The following is a 19,522-nucleotide window of genomic DNA, read 5'->3' as shown; positions in this document are numbered from 1 at the left end:
AACCCGAACCCGACCCGTACCCGACCCGTACCCGACTTATTTTATTTCTTCAAACCCGGACCCGACCCGAACCCGAGACAATAATCGAAAGGCAAACCCGGACCCGACCCGAACCCGAAAATATTTCGCTGTTTAAACCCGAACCCGACCCGAAACCCGAATTGTGTTGTAAGAAAAACCCGAATAAAACCCGTGCTCAAAAAAATGATAAATTCAACGTTTCTGATGCATAAAGAAGCTTTCAGGATGCTACTCTGTTCGCAAACCCGACTTAACCCGACTTTTTTCAAGCCCGAACCCGACCCGTACCCGATAATTTTGTAGTCTTCAAACCCGACCCGACCCGAAAAATTTCAAATTTTCAAACCCGAACTCGACCCGAACTCGTCGGGTTCGGGTTCGGGTCGGGTTTCGGGTTTGAAAACCCGAGACCCGACCATCTCTAGTGTCGACACGCTTCCATTTGATTAACATTAGTCGTCTCACCTAGGGAACGACTCGTCTCGACCCACACGCCGGGCAGAATAAGCATGGCATGTAGAGACCGGGACACTGGGTTATTCGGTTGACGCCTAGCAAAACAGTACTGAAAAGTGCTACTTTTCAGCACTGTTTTTTTGTAGGAAAAGTAGGCCGTTATGTTGATCAACTTCTCAATGAAAAGTTGATTGATTTGCAACGGAATTGCAAAACCCAATTTTCAACCATCATAGGAGCTTTTTCCGTTTAAAAGATGTAGTTCTACACCATTTTTGAAATTACGTATTATTACTATTTATATTATGTTATGTAAAAAGATCAAAGAACGCTCAAGAAACTTGATTTAAAATTACCTAATTGTTAATCCAACAAAAATGTTTATCTAAATCTTAACTGGCAAATCATCCCATCATGATTTAAGAATCGACAGACAATCTGGGTTAAATTTAACAAACATGTTTATCGAGTTTGATCCAATATTTTATCCAATAAACTATCCATTTCTCAGTGTGAACAACGAATGCATTTTTACTAGAATATCGGAGGGCATACATCATACGATAGTGATGAGCTATATAGAACTATATAGATTCCGAAGCAAAAGTATTCAAAAGGCTTCAATTATTGTTTGCAAATGTCTGTATGGTTTCACCTAATTAATGCACAGTGGTCCAGAAAGTAGTATTACGGTCTTCTTCAAAGTTTTTTGTAATAGTTAGACCCTTTATTTGGTGTTATTAAAAATTAGGGTGGTCAACATTTTCAAGGAAATGGTGTAACTAACCTTCTTATTTGTAGAAATTATAGTTTACATGCTTCAGCAAAGTTGTAGACCATTCAATTTCAATGAAGAAACTCGTCATCTCTTTCTGTTTGGGAGTTATAGATGTTTTTCTCACAAAAATATGCCTACTTTGATCGTGAATATATTTTGACGACATTCGAAAGACAAAATGCAATTAAACATTACACTGCGGAACACGTTTTTGTCTCCAGCATCAAAATACCTCTATTTAGATAATTAAGAATTGCTGAATCCATTGCCGTTTACAGAAATATCATAGCACGTCTAGTTTTTGAGATATTGGTTGTTGAAAATGCAAAAATTGGATATTTCAGTCAAGATTGTAAGGCAATTTATTTGCTAAATTTGCCACATAATTCAAACTTCATGTGTATAACAATACTTATTATCAAATTTCATAATACTTTTGATGCGGAAAAGTTATTTTTTGATGATTTTGAAAAGTATTGTATTTTGCATATTGTATATAAGAGAAACGAGGAATTTTGTATGGAGACTGTAAGCATGTTGAAAAAATCGGTTTAATCTATATTTAATCGTGAAATTTCAACCAAAATATACATAAAACGAAAGTGTATGTCCTTTTTTGCATGCTTGGTGGATAAGATCACAAAAAAGATTGATAAAATATACTTCAAATTTTAAGTAAACTTTAATAAAATCAATGTTTTATACAACTTTGGCGACCTGTAGCTTAAAACTGTGACGTGCTGGGAAATTTCTGAGAACGGCATAAGATTCAGCTACCCCTAATCTACTAGAGACACATAACTTGATCCTTGAGACAGATGTGTTATTTTTCAACGCTGATAAAATGGCTTGAAAAACAAAGGATTTTTATCATATATATAAATCAACAAACTTTAATAACTTTTGAACTGAAATAGATATCAACAATATTTTTGCATGAAAATTTGCATTTTCTTTAGTTATAAGAGTCATTAATGAACCACTTTGACGAAAAATTTGAAATTAAAAAGATAGGGCTATAAAACTATTTTGAAGATTTCCATCCTATGTATTTTTTATTATTTTGCATTTTGAGCATGAAAATTGAATTTAAGACAAAAACGATCCTCTACAATATTATTTATAAAAATGTAAGCTTTTATTCATTTTTATCTAAAACTAGGTTGGTCCGCAATATCAAATGAATAATATGATCATCTTACTTATTTGCAAAAAAATATGGTATACACTCTCTGGCAAAGTTGTAGAACGTAAAATTATGATCAACTTTGTCATAAAAAGATTTTCTGTAGTTAAAAATTTGACCAATCCGGAGCTTCCCAATCATCGTAGGGTGGTCCACGAAAAATAAGTTTTACAACCCTTGTTTTTTTCTAATACTGACTTCTTGTCAAAGTAGACTATGAACGACTTTTAGAACATAAGAAAACACAAAAAGATTGTTGATATCTATTTTAGTTCCAAAGTAATTGAAATTTTTGTGATAAAAATCCTTTGTTTTTCAATGCATTTTATTGGAGTTACAAGAACAACAAATCTGTTATTTTTTAATATAATGTAAAATTTTATTTTGTCTTTCGAACGATTTCAGAAGATATTTTTTTATGTTTATCCCAATCGAAGATATTCACAATCAAAGTAGGAATGTTTTAGTGATAAAAACAACAATAATTCCCAAACGGAAGTAGATAGTGAGTTTCTTCACTCACCAAATAGCGTATTTTTCAAAGCTCTAAAAGCATTTCATATACTACTTCGATGAGATATTTGAATTGAAAACGCTAGAGCCAGAAAACCAGTTTTGTTTTACCACCCTATGTCACCGTAGGAAAAAAGCTCTGAATCGATAAGAGACACAAAAAAACTTTTTTGGCGAAGTTGCTTGAAATTGAACGGTCTACAACTTTGCTGAAGCATGTAAACTATAATTTCTTCACATGAGAAAGTTAGTTACACCATTTGTACGAACATGTAGACCACCCTAATTTTAAATTACGCCAAAAAAAGGACCTAATCAATTCAAACAACTTTGTAGAAAACCGTTTCCGTCCAATGTTTTATTCTAAAGCTCAAAATGCATTTTTCCTCGTAAAACTGCTTTCTGGACCATAGTGCAGTGGCATTACAGAAAATTTCTTGAATGTATTTAAATCTCTATGATTGATTATGTTCTATTTAAAATTTAAAAGTAAATGATTATTCCTCATTTTTATTTAAATGTTCTTCTGTATATTTATCTATTAAGAAGACTTCGATAAAGACCATTTCTCATAAAACTTATAAATAGCACTTTTAGCTATGAGAAATTTCAATAAACTTTTGACGTGCAATCAAACCTCTCTGGGAAATAGCATACATCCTGACGGAAGCAGCACTAGTATCGTAACAGAGATCCCCATTAACGTCGCCCTTCGTTCGAGCCAAGACGAGAACAAAAGAAACTCATCATAAATCTGACTTTCAGCTTACGACGAGCGATAAATTCGCATGATTTCCTCTTTCAATATTTTTTTCCCCATGATCCCCATTTGAGAGCATACGGGTCGGTTTAGCCGCCGTCGCACACTGGTTTAGGACTGGAAAAACTTACATGTGGCATTCGTTGGAAGGGACTTTCTCAAGAATATTATTTAGTTCACTTCAACACTAATGTTCGATGTCCGTGTGATTAGGGAACAATTCCAGAAGCCTGGAGGAATCTCTCAGAACCCCAATCAGTGCCGTCGGTGGTAAAAGTTGGATCATGGTACAAAACATTGCCGCATGGATGCAAAATGCATGATTTGCGGAGGTTCTTCTCACGCTAAATATATACGTCTTTCATGTGAAAGAAGATATCAAAAAGTTTGTATGTGAAATTTGCAAGGGCAACCATAAGTCTTACTTTTGGGATTGCCCTTTGCGTAAACGAATCGTTGAGGCTCGAGCAGCAGGTTAATTTGCTTCAAAATGACTTGTGGAAATTGACTCGCAATAAGTCAAATTTTTTTGTCATTGGTGACTTTAATGCCAAACATTGCTTATTGAATAATTCGCAAAGTAATTCCAATGGCAGAATTTTGTTTGACGAGTGCTCTCAAGGATATTTCTCAATTCATCATCCTAATAGTCCTACTTGTTTTCCTCTTCTAGCACCCTTCTACGATTGATTTGCAGTTAACAAACTCTAGCCACCTTTGTAGCCAACTGATTACTCATGCTGATTATGATTCTGATCATGTTGCTGTTACATTTTAAATATCCCATGAAGTGATTCTCAATCCTGTCGGCTTCAATTATTTACGAGTCAACTGGAATATATATGAAACATAAATCGATAGTAATCTTGATGTTAACATTTTTTTACAAACAAAAGTTGATATTGACAATGCTCTCGAAACTTAAACTTATTCCATTGTTGAAGCAAGGGGCATTGCAATACCAAAATACCAAAATACCAAATGCAATACCAAAATACCAAAAATTTGAATCCGTGATTATAGACTTTTGATCCGTCTTAAAAACACGAGGAGAAGGCAATTTCAACGCAACACGCGATCCTTTTGTGAAAATTATATGCAGATCCAAGAATGAACCAAAGAACGGTTTTCTCAATTAAGAAACACACATTTTAAAAATAAAATTTCTCAATAGGAATCTGACTCTAAGCCCTTTTGTAAATTATTAAAAACTTAAAAAAAAAACTTGATAGAGGAAAGGAGCCTTCCTTAGCCGAGTGGTTAGAGTCCGCGGTTACAAAGCAAAGCCATGCTGAAGGTGTCAGGGTTCGATTCCCGGTCGGTCCAGGATCTGTTCGTAATGGAAATTTCCTTGACTTCCCTGGGCATAGAGTATCATCGTACCTGCCACACGATATACGAATGCGAAAATGGCAACTTTGGCAAAGAAAGCTCTCAGTTAATAACTGTGGAAGTGCTCTTAGAACACTACGCTGAGTAGCCGGCTCTGTCCCAGTGGGACGTTAATGCCAAGAGAAGAAGAAGAAGAGGTAAAAAATATTACTACTAATGGATCATTGAAGATAGCTTTTGTCAGTGCTCACCGCATCAAAACAAAGGCGCCACTGTATATGGGATTTATCATTGTGACAGCATTGCTGTTCTGTCAAACACACAAGGCTACGGTGGCGCTATCTATGCTTCCCATAGCGGCCGTTTTGGTTATTTTAATGATCCATTGCGAAAAAGTTCAAAAATTTGCTTATTATTGTCGTTATTAACGATGCTTTCAGCCCATGGCTGGTTCACCTCGAGTCAAAAATTTGCTGTACAGTTTGGAAGCGCGCATAATATTAATTTAGGACTCACTAGTCCAATTGAAAATCAAGTTACTCAGGACTTCGAAATCATTCTCAATCTAAAGAACGTTTTCGAAAATTCATGGGAAACTGATTTGGAAGAAGTGGGAACTATTATTAAAAAATTCAAAAATACGAAAGTTTCTGACGATGATGGAATTTTTCTCATAAAAAACTTCTAGAGAGTAGCAAAGTAACAAATGTTCGCAGTTGTAATATGCTAAGGTTGTACCAATTTTAAAAACAGACAAAAATCCTTCAGAAGCTTCCAGCTATCGTCCAATCAGCTTGCTTTCTTATATCAGTAAACTTTTTGAAAAGGTTATTTTGAATGATTTTTTTTTTTCAATTTTTGCCAATGAACAGTTCTGATTCCGACATGGACCTTCGACCACTCATTAACTTTTACGTTTAACGAATTTGATCCGTTCTAATCTGAAGGCTATTCTACTGGTCTTGTTCTTTTAGACACAGAAAAAACAATTAGCAGTGTGTGACTTGCTGGATTGTGAAATTAAAAAAAAAAACTTTAATTTTCCAACATAAATTATTACAATAACCCAAAGTTATCTGTCAAATCGTACACTTCAGGTTAATTATCAGAACTCCAAGTCTAAAAGAGTTTCTTGTTAGAACTGGTGTTTCTCAAGGCAGCATTTTGGGACCAATATTAAACAATATTTTCACATCTGACTTACCTGAGTTACCTAAGGGATGTCAAAAATCTTTATTTGCGGATGACACAGGCCTCTCCGCCAAACCATTAAGCCTGCGTGTCATCTGTAGTAGATTGCAAAAAAGTTTGGATATTTTTTCTTCATACTTGCAAAAATGGCAGATTTCTCCTAATGCTTCCAAAACTGAACTTATAATACTACTTTATGTAGTTCTTTATTTAAAACCTTCAAGTAGACATGTTGATACGATGAGAGGGATTCCAATTTATTGGTCAGAAGAAGTTAAGTATCTAGAGTTCATATTAGATAAACATTTAATTTTCAAAAAACACTTTAAGGGCATATTCAAGCCAAATGTAACAAATACATAAAATATCTGTATCTACTTATTAACAGAAAATCGAAACTTTGTCTTGAGAACAAGTTGTTAAACTTAAAACAAATTTTCAGGCCAGCCATGTTGTATGCAGTATGAATATGGACAAGCTGTTGTAATACTAGGAAGAAAGCTATGCAGAGGATTCAAAACAAAATTTTGGAAATGATTCTGAAGCTTCCTCCCTGGTATAGTACCAATGAGTTACATAGAATATCCAATGTTGGAACAAATGTCGAATAAAATGATTAATAATTTTAGACAACAATCGTTGCAATATTCCTTTGCCACGATAATCGCGTTATATATTTAGGTTAAGTAAATTGAAAGAGTTTTTTTTCCTCTTATAAGCAGATGAAATCAACTCAGCTGTAAAAAATCTGAACTGCTACGGCAAATGAAATGTAATATGTTGTTAACAAAATGTTAATAAGAGCTTAATTTTGAAAGTGTTTTATAACACAGATAAATGAATGTAATGTTCGAAATGATACTAATAGAGGATTAAAAAAACTCATATCTAAAAGAAGCTTAAATACCCTCCAACTCGTAAAAAGGCACTTGCTTCTTAAATTCCAGTTACACGTTTTTAGAACTTTGAACCAGTGTGCGCCGGTCGATACCTTCGCTTATTTTTGGCCAATTCATTCCGTATGGCGACGTCACGTGGAGAGGAAGCTGACGGTTTCTTCCTAAGCCGGTGCTGCTGGTCAAAGGGTACTCTCAAATGTGTGATCTAGCATACGGGGGATATACGATGCTCCATAAAAGTAGTGTCTTTCGGTATTACCCTGCCTTTCGTTCAATATCTCCCGTGCTCAGGATGCCATCAAGAGACGTCCCTCTGGTTGGATTTTTGGCGCAGGTGATATCAACCATGCACCGTAAACGATACTATTAAACTGTATTTTTCTCCTACGGTACACATACAATTTCCCTGAAGAAATCTGTTTTCCTACCATCCGGGCATCCTAACGAAATTGAATTGTCTAGTCTAGTCTATCTATAATATCGAAATCAATTTCCGTTGAGCAAATTTTCGAAAGCACCAAGGCCCTGATGGCTCCCGTTGGGGTAGTAAGGCTCGATTGGAGGAACGAGACATAGAAATCTGCTGGACTGAAAGACGGTAGACAGCACCGAAGATAGATAGACTTTGGGGCCATGACACTAGTTAAATAGCGATTCCACCGGATATTCTTTGCCAAAAATGATGAAAATGTACTTAGGTAAATTTTTGTACTGAAGTCCCCATACAGCCTCCATTGCAGTGATTTCTCGTATGCTTCAGCCCTATAGTTCAAGGCAAGCCATTGTGCACATGTTATGCTAAGCCAAAAAAAAAAACGATTTGATGTTCGGTGTACGGTAGCACGAAGGTAATGGGAATTCTTTTGTAAAGATAATTCTCGTTCCATGGTAAACGTTGGTGCATGTATTATACCGTGTTCTCTACGTTTTTTTTTGCGAATGTATATCGCAGAAACGTTTCCTGCATACCAATGATTCAGAGAACGGTACTCTTATGAAGATGTTACCTGAGCTTTAATGATACACACACTTTGGGATTGCAGTGCGCTTCGGGTTAAAAGTGGCGTAAAATTATCTTTAGAAATTAATTTTGAAATCTGATAAAGTCACAATTTTAAAATAAAATGTAGATTTATATTCACGCTATATAAAATATCAATTTTTCTATAATTTTTTTTAAGTTTGCTATTCTTCAAATTCTTCAAAGAGCTGTTCTTCAAATTGTACGTTCTACTAACTATGTGTGCTTTATATATTTATTCAGGTTGAACAGCGATTTTATTTTGTCTTGTATAAACAGATAAACACGTTTAAAAATTATGAACATCAAGGCAAATAAAATGTGATAACAATTTTTTAATAATAGCTCAATTTAGTTTTTCAAAATTAGGATGATAGTGTTGCCTAGATAGCCGTAGCGGTAAACGCGCAGCTATTCAGCGAGACCAAGCTGAGGGTCGTGGGTTCGAATCCCACCGGTCGAGGATCTTTTCGGGTTGGAAATATTCTCGACATCCCAGGGCATAGAGTATCTTCGTACCTGCCACACGATATACGCATGCAAAAATGGTCATTGGCATAGTAAGCTCTCAGTTAATAACAGTGGAAGTGCTCATAAGAATAAGCTGAGTAGCAGGCTCTGTCCCAGTGGGGACGTAACGCCAGAAAGAAGAAAAAATGTTGCCTAACACAGAACATCTAGAAATAGGATATGAATGTATTTTTTAAAATGACACCAATGAAAAAAATATAAATTCTTTTGCTTTTTGTCAAAGTATGGTTTTAGTATCACAAAACATTCCATAATTTGATGAAAATTGAATTCAGTGGAATTCTAGGATTATTACCACAGACACAGTCATAAGTATTAGTATCGAGTCGTATTCTCTTGGTTATGCTGATGCCAAGATTATTCAATTTAACATTTTTTGCAGTTTACTTTTAACAAGCATTACTGACTCTTCCAAGAGAAGTTATGTCCCAAGTGTCGGCCCGTTCTTATCATCCCCAAAAGTGTTTCGAGAAAAAAGATAAAAGTTGATCTTTCTTTCAACTTTTGCGAATGGCCAGTCTAACTGCTGCGCGCTTCCTATCAAAACCATCAAACTCCCCAAAAGTAAGATTTCCCTCGCCATTCCGAACTCATCCTGGTAATTGTTTTTGTTCTTTTTACCCATTTCTGTCGGGCAATGTCTCCGTCCGTACATTACGATATTTTCGACTAATTTTCTCTTAATTACTTCATCGTCAACAGAGTAAATAATTGAAAATTATCTTCAAAGCGGACAAAACTCTGACGAAGGGCGTTAATAGCAGTCGTTTTGTAACTGCCCATCTCTGACGGCTGTCACAGCGCTGGCTGCCGGAATCATTCATTCAGACTGAATCTTCTGCCCCCGCCAAAAGTGAGAATGATTCCTTCGTTTGGGCACTTTGAAGTTGTGCAGTCTTGCGATTCGACAAAAGGGCTGGTTGAACTGACAAGGCAGCCATGTCTCACAAAGTTCCTAGCACGTTCCAATAGATTTTTATCTTTTAATTAGATTTGCGGTTGTGGTGGTCGACCAAGACGTTTGCACTTGTGGGTGCCAACTTTGCACCGCATTCTGTCGTCAATTTTGTTTCAATTAAAGTTTAGATGGCTGTTTTTACTAAATGAGCGGCATAAATGACAAATCTACCCAGATTTCGCTATGTAGCAATGGAATGAATCTACGTGACATAGAATATTATCAAAAATCATATTTAAAAGTTTAGTTGTGACACGGAATTTCAAAATATTGTTTAATTTTTTATGCAAACGGTGTTACGCTGTGTTGAATTACTGAGCCATCTGTTTTTCAAATCTTTTTCCAAGATTCAGGTGGTTTTCATTTTTTCAGCTGAATTTTGTTTTTTGAAGTCGTAGAAACTTGTAGTCTTCTGAAATTTGTCTCATTTTTTACGTTCTAAAACTTTGCTTAAGATACGAAACTTTTATTACGCGAAACTTAAAAAGTTTGCATCGCTGAACGATTAAACAGTTGTGTTCAGATGAACTACTATGAGAGAGATTACTATCAGTTTTATCATACAGGGGATAGGCAAAATGATTGAGATAGGCAAAATTTTGCCTAAATTCAAATGCTCATAACTTTATGAAAAATTGATAAAATTGGATGCATCTGGAAGCAGTCGACGGCAAATTTGGTCTACTTTCAGGAACATGCTTGGCCATGCATATTGGCCACTGGACACCGGAGATGTTCCGGATTTTCCGAGGTTATGTCTAAATGTCATTTTTTCTGTCACTTGTATTTTTGTGCGGTGTAAAGTTGGATAGATGTTTACTATTTTCCTAGAAACTAGAACTAATAGGAAGTCGAATGCCGTTGGACGCATCAAGATTGGTTGAAAATCTTCAGAAATATGACCATTTCCGTAAAATGGTTCCGGAAAACATGGTCAGTCATGTGTGTATTTCCAATTATGTAAATATTAACCAGAACTATATCCAAGTGGGCATCAACCTTAAAAATAATGTTTCCAGCAGCATATTCAAAACCATTAGATACGTAGACCACTCGACAGAAGGTTCCAGGTGCCCTGGGGAAAGTGGTCAATTAGAAACATATCTGGAACCATATCAATATGGGCATTAAACTTCATGGTTTTCAAAGCTTATGCTATCCGAAGAATTTCCAGCACCACCGGCTGCCATGACTACTTAAGGCGCAAGAGAAAATGGCACTAAAGTCAGAACTGAAAAAGCAGTTTTCTCCTTTTAAAACAACACATTCATGAAACTAAAAACACACAGCCTTTTAATTTCGCAAATAAAAGAGCTTTGTGTTTTTATTTTCTTCGATTTGTCTATTTAAAAAGAGAAAACTGCTTTTTCAATGTTGACTTTTGCACCATTTTTACTTGGGCCTTAATTGTAGGTTCCAGGTGCCCCAGGGGATTTGGCCAATTTGGCCGTTCACCTGTTAAGAATCCCCTTCTACCATGAACAGTAGGATCCATCTGACTTGAAGGATGTAGAGCATTTTCAGAATCACAAGATTAAATAACCACTCTATAGTAGATTCCATGGGCTCCTAGAGATGTGGCCAATTCGGAACATAACCACATCCCCAGGGCCCATGGAAACTATTATACAGTGGTTATATAAATATGTTGCTCTGTAAATGCTTCTTGTAGCATAGCCTTCAAAAATCTTGCTGTTTATACTCATACTGATGTGTTTTCGGGCATGTTTTGAATTGGCCACATCCCCGGGGGCACCTGGAACCTACTATAGAGTCGTCATGGCAGCCGGTGATGCTAGAAATGCTTCGGAAAGCATAACCTTTGAAAATCATGAAGTTTATTGCCCATATTGATATGGTTCCAGATATGTTCCTAATTGACCACTTCCCCCAGGGCACCTGGAACCTTCTATAAAGTGGTCTATACATCCAATGGTTCTGAATATGCTGCTTGAAACATCATTTTAAAGGTTGATGCCCATGTTCCGGATAGTATTTACATAATTGGGAATAAAAACATGACTGACCATGTTTTCCGGAACCATTTTACGGAAATGGTCATATTTCTGAAGATTTCCAACCAATCTTGATGCGTCCGGCGGCATTCAACTTCCTATTAGTTCTAGTTTCTAGGAAAATAGTAAACATCTATCCAACTTTACACCGCACAAAAATACAAGTGACAGAAAAAATGACATTTAGACATGACCTCGGAAAATCCGGAACATCTCCGGTGTCCAGTGGCCAATATGCATGGCCAAGCAAGTTCCTGAAAGTAGACCAAATTTGCCGTCGACTGCTTCTAGATGCATCCATTTTCATCAATTTTTCATAAAGTTATGAGCATTTGAATTTAGGCAAAATTTTGCCTATCTCAATCATTTTGCCTATCCCCTGTACGTTGTTGTTTGGGACTAGCGTTACCCATAAGCCTGTGGTAGAAATGACGAATCTTAGGAAACACTCATTCTCTTTCAGTCAATTCATAATTAGGAGTAGCGTAGATTAAGAGGGACTCAACCCAGAAACAGATTTTCCATAGTTAGTGTGGCGCAGCCCATTGGAACATGCAGTCAGGGAGGGCCCAGGTATCCCAGCATATTTTATGTATTTGTGTACTGTAATTTAACTGTAAATATATGTGAATAAATGTAAATAACCCGTGTAGTGTTTTACGGAACTATGAGTTGTCCTTCCGTGGGCAAATAACCACTCACTTTGATGTTGGGGCTTGGGCGAATATTTTTTCCCTAGGCTTATGGAACAATTTCAAATGATTCCTCATTTGAAAATTTTCTATAGAATTTGCTCTGGAAGAATTAAGAAGCAAAATAAGTTATTTAATAATTGTGAAGAAATGTCTTAGGCTAATTTTGCAATTCGTTTCAACTGAATTTCAGAAAATATGTTCAAGATTGTGTTTGGGAAACGAATTTTTGGAGGAGTTCAAGAGTAGAATAAGCTCTCATTCAAAAGTGCATGTTTATGCAGCCCTCTGGGTTAAACAATATTTCATACTTATTTCTATGTAAAAGTAAATAAGAAATCGATTGATCATAGATCGTCTTGTTCAGATTTTGAACATTGTTCTATTTGGCCCTTTCTCACTCTTTTTCTTTGGCAATGAAGTCAAAATAGCATGCTTAGACTACTTATTGACTAGGTTACAGGTCAATGTTTAAATTCTATCTTATACAGTATCAGACATATAACATACACTAAAGCCATTTTCTTATATAAAATGGTCAACTTCGGATAGCTTTGCCTCTACCGTTTCTTAACCGATTATTTCCATTTTTTCTGTGGCGAATTACAAATTACTTCAATTTTTGATAACTATTGACAAACTTGTTTGAACACTATCGTTTCAAAAGTTACAGATAGGTTGAATTTTGACAAACAAAAATTGTACCAAAACAAAATGTGATCTACCAGAAAAAACTATGCGCCGAATCAGCATGGTATCTTCAGCACATTTGATAATAGAATGATAACGAATAATACGCTCAAGGCACCTAGATGATTTGACGCATAGTTTTTCTGCTACTTTTTATCTTGATGCAATTCAATCTATTTGCAACTTTTAAATTGATAGTTTTCATACAACTTTTACAATAGTAACCAAAATTTTTAGTAATTTGTAGTACGCCACAGAAAAAAATAAGAGTTTTTATTTAAAAGAAATGGTGAGATATAAGTTCCTGAAGTTGACCATTTTGTACGGGAAACGGCTTCGATGCATTTTATATGTCCGAAACTATTTATATTTAAATGGACGCCATAAGTTTGAACGCGCATAACTTTAGAACGTAACAACCGATTTTTACCGGAACCGTTTTGTATGGTTAGTTTTCATGCAAGGAAGGTGGGCATGATCATTTTCAGACTGGCATTTCGACAATTCTTGATGGATTGCCTTCGTTTTAGTTCGAATGGAGTCGTCTGGATGGCTAGTTTTTCGAGAATTATCGGAATTTCTGGAAGTGTCCACCGGTCCGGAGTTATTCCCAACTAATTGATATAAATCTGACCTCAATTTCAATTAGTTTTTATAGTTTCAACAACGGACGTCGTGTGATAACTAAACTAGACAATCAATGGGTTTTCTTTTGATTCCTTATGGAACTTTCGGGAAATGAGCCCCAAATAGACCAATTTTATTTTTCTTATAAATCGGCAAATTTTGGTATTAAACATTATCATTTTGAAAAAGCAGCTCAGACCTGATCGATCAAGACTGTTTCAAGAGTATTGGTCACCTAGAAATAGAAGAATAGTTGACTTTATTCGTTAAGCTCGAAATTTCCCATTTTGTAAAAAAAAACCTGGTTCACGACTAAGTCATTAGACCTGTCATCTAGGTGGCCAATATCTTTCACCATGACCATGTCTGAGTTAGCATTTGAAGATGCTGCAGCTTAACACCAAAATTTTGACAGTTGAGAAAAAACATATAATTGACCAATCTTGGGCTGATTCCAAGGAAGTCCCAAAAATAATTAAAAAACACCCAAGGAAGTTTGGGTCATTCTTACCCGACTCGACCCAGTGACCCACCGTAATAAATCCAGACTGGTGGACATTTCCAGAAATTCGAAAGGTCCCCGCAAAACTAGAAATCCAGACGATGCCATTCGAATAAAAACGAAGGAAATCCACCAAGAATGGTCGAAATGACAACAATTTGAACTTTTAGTGGAATATTTTTTTTTATATTCTTTGTTTCTGTTTATTTTAAGTACAACATACTAACGAAAAATACATTTACACGAATGTTGTTTATCAACATGTGAAGTGTTAGAAAATTCGAACCAAATTAAACTTGACGAATCGTGGTAAAATTCACTACAGTGCACTGCAGTGCACTCACCATAATTTGATATCCAAGTGACCATCGACTTATAAAATTGTCGTGTTCAAGGTATATTGAAGGTACAGGTACAACAATCTAAGCAGTCACTGGATGCGGGGAGTGGTAAACCGAGAGGGGGTAAAAAGTGACAGCTGGCGGGTCAGCGAGCTGGTCGATATGTTTTTGTATTTTGCCCTCCATAAGTTCCTTTCGTATCCATAGATATGTTTATAATATTCAAGATCGTTGGGTGTGCCATCGTGAAGAGTGAAGGCAAGCAGGATAAAGTTGTCTTTAAAATGAAATCACATTTTTTTTATTCTAGACGCCATCATTTTTTTGCAGATAGAGATTGCGGGAATACGATTGCCAACACCAAAACCGTATGGTATAGTTTCATCGATTCCCGAACGGTAGATAGAGAAACCAATTGTGGTTATCGTCCTGTGCCCCACGATGATCTGTCATCATAGAACAAGCAAGCAATACGCATTCCGCCAAGCAGCAAGAGCCACAATTCAATTCATTCAAAGTATTGTTGTAGCTCATTTTTTTTATTTGCCTGGATAAAAATTCTAAAACATGATAAAACGCTTCAAGACTAACGGTATTGAAACAAATTAATTTGCATTTTCACAATCACTTCTCGGAGAAACTCCCCAACATTCTAATTCGGTCATCGCTGTCCGTTGAAACTTCTTCTACGAGTTGGCATTAGTTTGACGAAACCAATTGAGGATGCGCTGAAAGAATCCGAATACGGATGATTAATATCTGCAGAAATTAGTCAGATGATCGTTCACCTTGTTGTCAATGAATCGTGTAGTATACTCTTGATTTTACTCTGCTACCTATAAAAGAACCATATTATCCAAAAAAGCTTCTAATTAATTCCTGATTTGTGTACAATATTGTACTTCCTTTTGCAAGTATTCAAGAAGTGTGCACTAAACAAAACAAACTGAGAAGAGAAAAAAGCTGACTAGATTTCATGGCATGCTGGATTATTTTACGAAAACAAAGTGGCCAGATGTCGTATGGTCTTCCAATATGGCGGGTTCAGCAATTTGACACATCATATTACCTTCCTTTTAGATACCTTGGTCGTGTTATTGAACACATCGACACAAACAAACTAAAATCAATCAAACAAATGTCTATATTTCTAGTACTTGAACAATCACTTATGTGTGCTATTTTTTTAAGGATATTTTTTAATCAATAATAAAATATCATTTGCATTTATTATTTACTGATAAATTTGGCCACCTTATCCAGCAGACGAATCTTTCTCCAGTGCATGCTGATCGCATTGATTGTGCCGATTCACTATGTAAACTCCGTTTCAACGCCCCTCTAAGATCAATTCGTGAACTTGAATTCTTTCGCTGAACTTCCCACCGTACTGCATATGGAATGCACAATCCTCTAGAGGTTTGCTGTACCCGTCTCAACGTAGTTGATATATTTGATTTTGAAATGTCCAAAAATGTGTTCAAGTTAAGGATTAGTTCATAAGTTACTTTTGTCTGTGCGATGTTTTTTTATATCGATAAATAAAAAAAATAAAAAATATGCTATATGCATTTGGATATATTTGACAATATATCCGTAATATGTATTGGCCTATACTAATAGAACTTCACGTGTCTTAGTAGTACGAATCAGAACAGCAGTAATTCACATAACATGATGACAGAGGGTAAAAGGAATAGTAAAAAAATGGAGCCTCGAGTAACATCGCAGAAACATTAGCAGTAGTAGTCTAAATATGCTTTTTATAACTTTTTATATAGGTAAAATGGTAATCAAAGGCAAAATGGGGCTAAATGAGACATTTTGAGAAGTCTGGTTTCTCTGATTTTTAACATAGAAACAAGTATAAAATACCCTTTCGCACCAACGGAAAGTTACGGTTGGGTGTTAATCGCATTGATTTTCACGAGTTTAGCATGAACCTACCGTAATCAAAATGATGCACGCATAAAGGCGAATGTATGTAGTATTTTATTTTGCTACTGATTACTGATTGGCTTTTTTCCTTACTAAAATGAAGAAAATCCACTTATTCCATCGCATATCAGTCCATATTAATTGAATGGGAACAATTTCACTGATCAAATGTTTTGAAACCTTCTGATTACAAAAATATAGCCCAGGAAAAATCTAGCGAAAAAAAATCGATGTATTTCTAAAATTGATTTTTCTAATCTTTGTGATGGAGACGCATGGTAGCTTAAGGCTAAGTACCCGTCATTCGTTTTGGCAGTCGTGTTGACATACCGTTTTGCATCGAATTCCCGGACGCTTCGAAAGCCGGACACTCAGAACAATTTTAGCTATTTTTACATGCATATGTACCTAAATTTTAAATAATAATATACGAATCCTTGCCTTACTTTAAGTTCTACATGATGCAATAATTTTCATCATAGTAACCTGGTAAAATAATTGTTAAAACTTAAAAAAACAAAGTCGTGTCATATTGAACGTTAGTTTTCGCGCTGATTAGGTCGAAGCTTAAGATTCGCCACTAGAACGAATCTTATTATTTCAGAGTATTGAAGAACGTTGAAGTGATTTTAAGCATAATAGAGCAATAATCTTGTTAAAAGTGATATTTGCAAATGGTGAAAAGTGTAGAAAGCTGCATAATATTGCAGTATTTGTGAAAAATACCTGGTGTCCGGGTTTTGAAGCATGAAATTGTTCCGTTTCGAAAGCCGGACACACTATGCTTCGAACATTCTACTCACAATGATTATTGAAATAAGATGAAAAACTTGTAATAAGAGTGTTGTTGGTGACAGCACGCCAGTAATAAGAACGTCCAAGTTTTTAATGACAAATAATATGTAATTAAAAAATTCCTGTAAAACAAGTACAATTTGAGTGAGTTGAACTTATGTTTGTACATATTCATAGCTTACGTTTAGTGTTCTTATTTCTGTTTAAGTTTTCTGTTCACCCTATGTACTTTGGAGTTTAGCTTCTGTAATTGGATTTCAGTTTCAAAATAGATTATCGTTTAGGAGAAGCAATTAGAATTACCGGACGAGATCCTAGCTACAGCGTTAACGTATTACGCTACTATTACGTGTTTTCAGCGAGCGGGTTCAACCTGTTTAGACATATCGTATTAGGACAAATAATGAAGCCTAGTTCAAGCTATCTTACCGATTAAATCTCTAGCTAAGAGTAATACGCAAAGAAAGGCTGCAGAGCTGTCTTGTCCCACGGACGAAGTTTTAGGGTTATCTTAAGGAAAAGTATTTAGTTTAGGCAAATTCATCGATTATTTTTTATAAATTCAATTATACCCTTGTGCAATTCACTTGGCGACTATTCCTCGACACTATAGAACAATAAACTCTAAAGAACTCCTATGAAAATGTTGAAAATAGTTGACTGATTATTTTGACGAACTTCTAGCATGAATCAACGTTTTATTTTCCTCCGCTCTCTTCTATTATTTCGCCGAACAGCGTAGATTCAGTGACAGGCCGCCTGTCACAATGAAGTTTGTAGTTACCACAGCTGACCATCTCCAGTGTAGTGAGAAGCGCCGACCGAGGGGTCGTTACAGCCCTCCCCAGGTACGCCAGTGTCCTGGCTTACCTGTAAATCGCGTCGAACGTCCAGAATGGCCAGCTTCGTAGCTGGGCGCTCGTAGATACCGTTCTTGGTCTGCACCGTAGCTGTTCTGACCTGTTCGTCCTTGCCCTTCTTGACCGAGATTATGCGTCCTAAAGGCCAACAGTTCCGGGGTAGTCCTGGGTCAACCACAACTACAATGTCATCGATGGTAATAGGTTTGACCTTTTCAAACCATTTTGAGCGTTTGGTCAGTTCAGGCAAGTAGGAACGCACCCATCGTTGCCAAAAAAGGTTCGCCTCGACTTGTGACGCTCGCCATGCTCGCCTCAAGCTACGTCCGCTGTCATCTAAGGGTGCTGCTGGTTTCAACCCGCTGGACGACCCCAAGAGAAAATGGTTCGGAGTCAATACTGAAGCATCGGGGTCATCAACGGATACAAACGTCAACGGTCGCGAATTAATGATATTTTCGATTTCAGTTAGCGTGTTGCGTAGAGATTCATCCGAGTGGTTCCGTTGTGGTTTCATCTTCTGTAGGTTTACCTTTACCGAACGGACAAGACGCTCCCAGCAGCCGCCCATGTGCGGAGATGCTGGTGGCAGAAATTCCCACTCCGTGTCAGGGCTCACGATCTCATGTATCACCTTGTCCTGATCCATCTCTCTTAAAGCAGCTTCGAGTTCTTTGCTAGATGCCACAAAATTTGTGCCACGATCACTAAAGATTCGTATCGGTACGCCTCGTCTAGCCATGAAGTTACGCAAAGCCATGATGCATGAATCAGCGTTGAGTGAGTGTGCAATTTCAACGTGAATGGCACGTACGGTTAAGCATGTTACAAGTACGCCCCACCTTTTCTCTAGTCGTCTTCCAACTGTCACGTACAATGGCCCGAAATAGTCCACACCGATGAACGAAAATGGCCTAGTGAACGCTGCTAATCTAGCAAAAGGTAGATCTCCCATCAGTGGAGGATTTGGTTTGGCTTTTTCGTTCTTACACACTTGGCAGCTCGATTTGACACTTTTGTATAGCACCCTGAGCCTTGGAATACGGTACTTTTGTCGCAGCTCGTTCACAACCGTCTCATGATTGCCATGCTGATACCGTACGTGGTAGTCCAGCACGATCAGCCTAGTTACATGGTGATCCTTTGGAAGTATAATAGGATTCTTCACATCCATTGTTGCAAATTCACAGTTTCCTATTCGCCCCAGCATTCGTAGTATTCCATGTTCATCCAAAAATGGTGTAAAGGAGTATATTGGACTGGATTTTGGTAGACGGGGCTTGTTGGAGTTTGTAAGTAGGTTTATTTCCTCGGAATACACCTCTCGTTGTATATGCTTGTAGATGTAAAACGAGGCAGACTGTAGTTCTGACTTTAACAACGGGCCACCTGTTCGATCCTGCTTAGTCGCTGTTT

General features: G+C 36.7%; 1 protein-coding gene and 1 long non-coding RNA gene across 3 annotated transcripts in view; both read right to left on the bottom strand.

Annotated features, from left to right (window-relative positions):
- LOC5578544 overlaps positions 1–19,522 on the bottom strand; it is a 625,448-nt gene that overhangs the window by 15,656 nt on the left and 590,270 nt on the right. The gene's annotated exons all lie outside the window — the stretch shown is intronic.
- LOC110679360 lies at positions 14,985–15,860 on the bottom strand. Its single transcript, XR_002502425.1, has 2 exons — positions 15,302–15,860; positions 14,985–15,241 (listed from the first exon to the last, which is right to left on the bottom strand). It is a non-coding gene; the product is annotated as an uncharacterized LOC110679360 (long non-coding RNA).

The sequence above is a fragment of the Aedes aegypti genome, chromosome 3 (assembly GCF_002204515.2).
Source record: "Aedes aegypti strain LVP_AGWG chromosome 3, AaegL5.0 Primary Assembly, whole genome shotgun sequence".
Classification (NCBI taxonomy): Eukaryota; Metazoa; Arthropoda; class Insecta; order Diptera; family Culicidae; genus Aedes; species Aedes aegypti.
Note: the sequence above shows the minus strand (reverse complement) of the source record. Positions and strands in the feature narration are given on the sequence as shown.